A 9837-nucleotide genomic window follows, 5' to 3' on the forward strand; every position below is an offset into this window, starting at 1 on the left:
CAAATATGCATAGAGGGAAATGATATGAGAACACAGTGAGAAGATGGTCATTTTGAAGCCAAAGAGAGAGTCTTGGAGCAGAACCTTCCTTCACAGCCCTGAGAAAGATGACATCTCAATTTCAAACTTCAAGTCTCCAGAACTCTGAGGTAATAAGTTCCTGCTGTTTAAACCCCCAGACTATAGTACTTTGTTACTGCAGCTTTAGCAAACGAATACAAGGATGTATAAGATGATAGCCAAATTGCTCTCCTCAGACCCCCAACTCTTCCTGTTTCCTCCAACCCTATGAGAAGGGCACTTTCCCTCACACCCTTGGGGAGGGTAGGTGGCAAACAGTCTCAGGTCCCTTCCTGAGCTGCCTTATTCAACATTCTTCAGTAACTGGCCATTTTCACTTCACTCGGGTGATACTAAACTCCTTGGCTGGACAGCATCCTAATATCCCCACACTGTTCCTTATAAATATTTGTTCCACCACTTCTTACAAACAACTTTGCTGAGGGAGTTTATGACATGGCTTAAAAGAGAAAGCTTTTACTTCCTGTCTCGAACCACTATTACGAGACCTTCTCCAGGGAGCTGTGGGCCCTAGCTCCAGCACCAGGGCACTAATAAGCCCCTCTAGGGCTTACTGTGACAGCCCCAAAAGTCTAGCTTGGTTTCTGCCTTGACCACATTCCATCCATAACGATTCTTCCAGCCGGCATCCATCGCATCGGAATACATAAGTCCTGGTTAAAGCACAGCTCAATCTTCATTCTTATTTTCCAAAGCTTCTTCCAAAATGGGAAAGCTATAGGCCTCAGGAGACAAGCTGAACAACTTGAGGTTTCTGGCAAACACAAATCTGTGCAGATGTGTTTTTCAAAACAAGAGCAGGGCCTCACACACCAGTTCGCATGGGTCTCCTCTCCACGAAAAAGAGGGAATCGGTAGTTCTGGCACACGTATCTGAGAAAGTGTTGCTTTCTACATGTTTCGATCTGAGTAAAGGGCTTCCAGTTCCAGCTCAAGCAACATAGAGAGCTAAAAATTGTCATCCTTACAACAAGATAAAAGATAGACAAATTGCAAATTAATGGCATTTTTTGAACAGATAAATTGCAAAATAATGATATTTCTTGGACTCAGACCATTAAAGAATGGAGATTACAGGTCAACCGACTAGCCCAACATCTGGGGAGAGACAGAGGCATGCAGGGAGAAACGGGGTTTGAATGTCAGCTTATCTGGGGTGGACACCACCAGGTGCCATGGCAACTGGTAAGAAGATTCAACTAAAACTTTTTGGTGAATTGTAAGTGCTACATGTGGGCTAGCAGGACAGGGTGAAACCCTACAGCAGAGGGAACTGAGTGGTGATATAAGGATGTTGTCAGCCTCTTAAAGTATCTTTTTCCCATCAACCCCACAAGGCATTCAAGTAGAGTTGAGATAGTTACACTCACCGTACTGGAGAGGGAAAGGCAAGAACAGACTCATTCTTCAGAACAAAAATAACAAATACTAAGAGCATTAGTGGAAACTCACCACATCTGGGAGAAGGAAAGGGCAAAAGTTAATCTCTCTCCCCAGTGAAGGCCAGGAAAATGTGATGGACCCAGCATGACAGCTAAAGTAATTAAAAGAGCACTTACTAATGCCATCCCCCAACACCATTTTCACTGTGTCTGCCTGAGACTGAGTCTTTCCCATGTCCCCAACACCATGGTGATGAACATCAAGTGAAAGTAACAGTGGGCCATAGGTGGGAGAGTTACAGCAAATGGATTCTCTCTGGAGAACAGCACAAAGCAAAGACCTTGCACCAACCAGTTAGGTCCCCAACCAAGCACAGTGCAGACTGTGGGAAAAACCCTTGGGAAAATTAGCCCACACCCTAAACACAAGGCATTACCAGGAAAATATGAAGCCTCTGGTATATTGAGGTAGCCAGGGCAACAACAAATTTCAACAAAACCCAACTCTTAACTATATTAACATAAACCCCCACACTACAAACTTAGCAGAAGGAAAAGCCTGCCCATATCCATGCACAAAATAATATTTATCTCAATATCTACCACCCTACATAACATATCCAACTTTCAACAATGACAAAAATAGAAGAAATATGAAAATGCAAGAAAAATACACTATAGGAGATAAAGCAAACATCTGAACCAGAGTCAGATACAACAGGGAACCTGGAACAGTCAGACAAGAAATATAAAATTATTATGATTAATATTTTAAAGGTTCTAATGGGAAAAGCACAACATGTAAGAACAGATGGGTAATTTCAGCAAAGAGATTAAAGTTCTAAGAAAGAATCCAGTAGAAATGATAGAAATGAAAAACACAGGAACATAGGCAAAGAATGTCTTCCATATGGGTATGAGATCGATGGGTATGATGCAGATGAAGAAAGAATCAATGAATCTGAAGATGGATTGGTAGAAGCTAGCTAAACTGAAATGCAAAAGGAAACAGTGCTGAGCATAGCGTAATGTATAGAATTGTCAAATCACTCTGTTGTACTAATATAACATAGTGTGTCAACTATACTTCAATTTTAAAAAATTAGAGTTAAAAAAGAAATAAAAATATATAGAAGGGAAGTTCCAACTAAAAAAAACAAAAAGTACATCCAAGAGCTATGGGACAACATCAAATATTGTAAGACTCACATACTTGGGATTTTAAGAGAAGAGAGACAGATGATGGAGTAGAAGAAATATTTGAGGAGACAGCATAAAAGAACAAGAATTTTCCCAAATTAATGACAGACACTAAACCACAGATCCAAGAAGCTCACGAAACACCAAGCAGGATAAACAGCATATGCGTCCTCACACACACACACCCCACACAAACCACACAAACCACACACACACACACACACACACAAAGACACACATATATTTAAATCATTGAAAACCAAAAACGAAGAGAAAATCTTTAAGGCACCTCACCTAACAAAGAACATGGATAAGAATTACAATAGACTTCACATCAGAAACTATTACAACAGAGGGATATTTTCTAAATACTAAAAGAAAAATAAAGCTATTGGCACAAAATTCTATAGCCAGTGAAAATAATCCTTGAAAAAGGAAGGAAAAACAAAGACTTTCGTAGACAAAAACTGAGATAATTCACTCTAGCAGACTTTCTCCATAAGAAATATTAAAGGAATTTCTTCAGGAAAAAGGAATATGACCTAGTTTAGAAAAATAGATCTACACAAAGAAATGAAGAATAGTGGAAATGGACTAAATTAAGGTAAAATAAAATTTTTCTTTCTTATTTTTAATTATTCTAAAAGATAACAGAATATTTAAAGCAATAATAATAACAATGTATCATATGTTTGTGGCTTATGTAAAAGTAAAATATGTGACATTAGTAGAACAAAAGATAAAAGAAAAAAATTGGAAATAAAGATTCTTATCCCACATATGAGGTGGCAAAATAATATTTGAAGGTGAACTTGGATTATTTTAAGACATACATTGTAAACCCTAATGTAATCATTAAAATATTTTTAAAGCACACATGCACACAGAGATATTTCAATAGAAGAGATAAAATAGAAAAATAGACAAGGTGAGGATTTCTTTCAACTCAGTCTAAGCAGGCATGGAGAGAATGGGAGCTGGAAGGAGGGAAAACCACTTGGTTAAATATAAGAGTGTTGCTTCAGATCGATGTCCACAACTGTCTTTTTTCCCTTAATTTACCCCAAAATCAGTCCTCCCTTGGTTACTAGGGAAGTTGTCCACTCACAGAGTAATTTTTCTGAACAGTTTCTTTGATCCTTCTGTTCTGTATCTGGTACTTCAAGTCAATAGTGACCAAGTGATTATAATAAAAAAGCCAGATGTACTTGATAAAAACTTTGTTGACCAAAATAAAACCTACATGATGTGTGAGGTTTATTAATAATAAGCCACATTATTCTTACTATTATATATTAGATTGGTGGCATTTACCTTTTAACCCATCTTTTACTTCTTAAGAATGAAAAATGATAAAACAGGGAAATAGGTGTATACAAAATTATCTTCTTACTGATGCAACAACATTAAATCCTTTTAGATTCATGAATCCATTGATCATTCATGACTACAAAAAGAGAGAGAAGAAAAAAAAGAGAGAGCTATTTCTACAGCAGTGTTTATCAGGATTCTTGAAATAGAATCTAAAAGTAGCCTTTCAAATTGAAAACAGTAATTTATTTTATAAAATGTGGATATCCATTTTGGAGAGATTAAATACCATCAAAAGGAAGGGCCACTTTCATACACCCAAGACACTGACTCTCTTTTTTTTTTTTTTATTTGCCAGACAGAGATCACAAGTAAGCAGAGAGGCAGCAGAGAGAGAGAGAGAGGAGGAAGCAGACTCCCTGCTGAGCAGAGAGCCTGATGTGGGGCTCAATCCCAGTACCCTGGGATCATGACCTGAGCCGAAGGCAGAGGCTTTAACCCACCGAGCCACCTAGGCACCCTGACACTGATTCTTTTATAGTGAGAATTTGGAATTCTGGTTCCCAGGTAAGCCATAGTGAAATTTAAATAAGTTCACCAAGAGAAGGAAAGTTCTCATGAGAAATCGAGCTAGAAACACTAAAATACAACCATGCAACTGTAAATTTTCACATGGAAACCACTTCTCCAGATGGTGGAGGCTCTTGAGGACAGCATTATTGCTCCAGAGGCTAATTTACTGTCTATATGAACTTGAAAATGGTTCTTCTTCAGTGAAAGTCAAACTTTCCATTCTGAACATTGACCATTAATTACTTCTCCCAAGGAATTTCTGGACTTTTTCATAATAAAAATCAAGATCACAAGAAATGCACCCTAAATGTTTTTAATGATTGTTTTAAAGAAGCAAATCTTTCTTTTTTTTTTTTTTAAAGATTTTATTTATTTACTTAGAGAGAGAGTGAGTGAGAGGGAGAGAAATCACACAAGCCAGGGGAGGGGTGGAGAAGTAGACTCCCCACTGAGCAGGGAGCCTGATGCGGTACTTAATCCCAGGACTCTGGGATCATGACCAGAACCAAAGGCAGACGCTTAACCACCTGAGCCACCAGGAGCCCTTTCTTTTTTTTTTTTTTTAAATAAAGCCTTTTTTTTTTAAATAAAGCCTTTTTTTATAGCGAGGTGTTTTTAATTCTTTATTATTTTAAAATAAAAATTGTAGATAATTAAGGTATACAATATGCTTTAATATAATATACATAATGAAATGATACAGTCACGATAATTAACACATCCAACTTCCTCACAGCTACCATTTTCTGGACATGTGTCCTGAGAACCCCTGAGATCTATTCTCCTTCTAAATTTCAGGTATACAAAACTGCGTTATTAACTATAGTCACCATGCTGTGCATTATATCTCTAGAAGTCTTCAACTCTACTCTTTGACCTACAGCTTCCCATCGCCCCAATGTCCCCAGCTCCTGGCAACCACCATTGTGTTTTTCACTTCTATGAATTCAGCTTTTTTAAAAAGATTCCACATATAAGTGAGATCACTTATTTGTCTTTCTGTGTCTGGCTTATTTCACTTAACTTAGTGTCTCCTAGGTTCTTTTCTCGAAACAGTACTATTAGCTACAATAAAGATAAAAGTTAAACAAAAGGTCACGGTGTCCACACTGCGTCTGGCCTGGCAGGTAGCAGCTGTGACAAGGATTCAGAATCTGGCCATTAATCGTCCGTGTTGCCGACCAGGGGCCCCCATTCACGAGTCCGTCCTGCTCACCGAGGAGGTTGGCTCTCCACAAACACTCCTTGAGCCCATTCCTACCTGCCCGGCTCTAGGCTCGCTGCTAGAATCCCAAACATGAACAAGATACTCCTCCTGCTTCCGAGAGAAGAAGACAGACTCAGAGGTCATTAAAGATGACATTGCAGGTCAATGTTGCCAAGCCCCCTGCCCAGTAATTTTTCAAATGAACCAAAGAACTCAATCTAGAAAAAAGGGGAAATAATCATCCACACAGAACTAAGAAAGTCTCATCTCATTCCACAATCTCGGCAAACCACCCTGAGACACACCATGGTGGGGACAGAGCCCAAGGACAGAGGCCGTCACAAAACAAGCAACCTCAGGGCAGTGCTGTCTGGTGGAGGGAAAGGCACTCTGAATTCTCCAGTGCTCTCCAGCCTGGAGGGCCAGCGGCTGGTACTTCTTTGAGACCTGAGGGTAAACCCCATTTTAGCTTCTCCTAAATGCCAATCAGCATGGGCAGAGGGGTTAAAGACGAACTTGTTACCAAGTAGGGTCTTTTTTTAAATTTTCTGTCATTAGATTTCACAGATGGGGTGGGGGGCAAGGTCAGGAGACAACTAATTTTATAACTATAGATCACAGGTGACTCTCCAGAGAAAAACAATATGCTGAAGTCAATTCATAGAAAGTTCTTGAGCCACAGGGCATTTTTCTAATTTGGCTTCTCATTGTTTTGAATCTTATAATGTGGTTATATATCTACATTATCATTTTAAGTTATAAAGTAAGACCAAAAATCAACCATATCCCCTTCCTCATCCCTGGCATTGGTTTTTAGGTGAAAGAATACAGACCATGGTTCAAAAGATAGAGAAAAATTAAAAACACCCAGGAAGCATTAAAATAGAACACCAAAGCTGTCTTTTTATGAGTTAGCTATAAACTTAACTCATAATAGAAAAGCTATCAGGGCCAAAACAAAATAATTCAAAACCAAATCAAATGCATTCTGCAAAAATATACAATGAAAAGAAAAGAACTTAAGAAAGTTGAAAGCAAAAAAGAAAAGCAAAAATATTCTATTTCAGTGTACATAAATAGAAATCTGAGCATTAAAATCATATATGGTTACATTCAGGGCCAAAAATTAGGATTATGTCACAAAAATATTGAATTGTATTCAATATGAAAATACTGTACTGAATATAATAAGTATTTAACATAAAAATATAAAATACTTTATAATACTTTTCTGTTCATTCAATTTATAGTAAATATAGAACTGTCAAAAACTTTTGTTTACTAAGTAGTATAGCATTAACAAATAAAGAAAAAGCCAGAGTAAGTAAAAGAATAAAGCTGACAAAACACAAAATCATTAGAAGACTCTACTGTAGCTCTTATTTAATCCTGTATGTCAAGAAATTAAGGATGGGGGGGAAAAGAAATTAAGGATGAGTAAAATACAGAGAATTCAAATAATATAGTTGATTATATATAATATACATATATTTACTTAAACACATATACTTAATTTATATATGAGTATGTCTCCATGCTTTCTAAACAGAAAGTTTACATCCTTTTCTACAGTCTACTTTTCTTACTGTATTTCACAAAGAAAATCTCGAATTAAAAAAAAGAAAACAATACCAGAAGCACCTGCATAGAGCCAAACTAGAAACACCCACCAGAAGTCTAGTCATTACCAATTACAAGGAACAAGTTTGGGATTTGAAATACTCTTTCCTAAACAATACGTTGGTCAAAATAAAACTTAAGTTAGATCAAGGAACTTCCTCAAAACACCACTCCTGGTTAAAACCTCTGGGATACTGTTAGAGCTGTAATTGTAGAAAAATGTGTAGCCATGAATATTTTTAGTAACAAACGTGATAATAAAAACAGGTGAACTAGGAATTCTATTCAATACATTTTTTAAAACTGCAGTCACAAAAAGAATATCAAACATAGGATCAAAAGCAAAGTAAGAAGTTAAAACAGAAATGCAGCATACAATTGATCCTGGTAGAGAAAGTGAATCTTTGGGAGAGTAGAATAGAATAGAATATTAACTAACCCTGTTAAGGAAAACAAAAATAAACTAATAAAAGAAAAGAAAAAGGAACAAGGAGGTGAGGAAGGAAAAGGGGAAAGAAATAGAGTAAGACAAAGAATATCCAAATTTGGGTATAAAAAGGAAGGGACAGAATTATACAAACATATTAATGACTTTGAACACCAGAACAAAATGTTCTCTTTTTTAGAAAAACACAGATGAACAAAATAGACTCAAGAAGAGATAAGAAAACAAACAAACAAACAAACCAGAAAACAAAAAAACAAACCAGAACAACTACTGAAGAACTACACTCCGTAAGGCACCTGGTCCCAATGCTTTTCTGGATGCCCTAAACTGAAACCGATCCTGAGACCAGATAGAGGCAAAAAAGAAAAAGAAAAAAAAAAGACAGGAAGGAAGGAAGAAAAAAGAAACTCTTTCAATTGTTTTTTGGAAAGCTAACAATTCTGACATCAAAACCTAAGACAGCACAGAGAAAGAAGACTACAGAAAATCCTTGCAATATTAATGGTTAAGTCCTCAACTAAATGTTAGTTGAAATAGGAATGTGTCAATGGGAAATGGGTCAGCGCACTGATGGCCCCCAATTTTGTGAGTATCTTGCTTGGTCTTTGGGTCCAACTCTGTTTCTGACGCAGAGAGCCTGGTCTTCTCTCAATGCCCCAGAAGGTCCCACTCAATATGGTGTGGCCAAGCTTGGCGTGCCTGACAAGGATGGGCTGGGAGCAAGACACAGGTGCCTGGTCAGGGTCTCTTGGCAGGTGTGGGTCTGAGACCCCTGTGGGAATTGTTCAGGGACGCCGCAATAAAGTGGAGGTAAGGGGTGCAGTGGGGAAGGAGAGACAGAGGTACAGGAGAGAGGCGGGACCAGAGTGGCCTCGGGTGCCCCCTCCACGCAGGAACAGGGTCATCCGGCAAGGCGGGAGCCTGGAGCTGAAAGCCAGGGGGCTGGTTCACGGTTCCTGAGCCCCTGGAGATTTATCTTAGACAGCTGGAAGGCACTTGGGAGGAAAAAAAAATACAAAAAGTGAAAACATCAAAGTAGCATCAAAGGACAAAAAGAACCGTGCCATGTTTCACAACTACCCAAGGCCCTTTGCAGCTTTTTAGTCTGTTTCTTATCAAGGCTTGGACAGTGACCACCCCCAGGGACACACCTCAGGCAGGCTGGGGAGTTAGGGAGCACATGCCTCACCTTCTGTGCCTCCTCGCCTCCCTCTGCCATGCCCCCCACATGCCAGCCCCCTGCCTCCCCTCCAGGCCAGGCTGTCCCTGCTGTTGGGGCTTTCCTACCCCAAGTCCAACCAGCTTGCACACGCATCCAGCTCTGGAACGGCCCAGGGTCCTCGGAACCTGTCGGAGCTAGGCTATTGCCCTTCCTGTCTGTCCTTCTGCTTTTTGCCAGAGTTAACTCCATAGATCCCGCATCCTCCTCAAGGCGCTGGAGAAAGTGATTTGTGCAAATGACAAGGTAACCAAGGAGGTTATATGCAGAGCATGATTGATTCCCTGGGGCTTTATTGTAATAACTTTAATCTTCTGGAACTCATCTGGTATGAATTTAGGAACCGTGCAGAATTTCACTGAAATTCCCCCTTAATGCGGCCCTCGCTCTGCTGGCCTTGGTGGTTACAGAGTTTGCCATGTTTATGATTTGGCCCCAGGCCCCTTATTAATGGGCCTTGAAAAGAGGGTGTGGAATGTGTGGGCGTCTTTAGTCATGCTTTTCTTGGGGAGGAAACAAACAGAAATATCTACCTTGAAGCGCTTCTGGGTTCTGCCTTCCTTGGAAGAGAAGTAAATCAGCTTGGGTTTCCTAGGCCCCATGGAGGTAGAGAAGCTTCTGGCACCTGAAAAGTCTCGGAGCTCCTGATGTTTGCAGATTGGAAGAAGGGACAAGATTTCTGAGGTTTCTATGACAAGAAACTCAGATCCTTCCTTAGCTGGACCCACCAGGGTTGATTTTTTTAAAAAGCGAGAAACCATATGATAATTAACTCTCTGCTTGAAGGAGAGGAGAA

The sequence above is a fragment of the Enhydra lutris genome, unplaced genomic scaffold, assembly GCF_002288905.1.
Source record: "Enhydra lutris kenyoni isolate GAN:26980312 unplaced genomic scaffold, ASM228890v2 scaffoldscaffold12, whole genome shotgun sequence".
In the NCBI taxonomy this organism is placed as follows: Eukaryota; Metazoa; Chordata; class Mammalia; order Carnivora; family Mustelidae; genus Enhydra; species Enhydra lutris.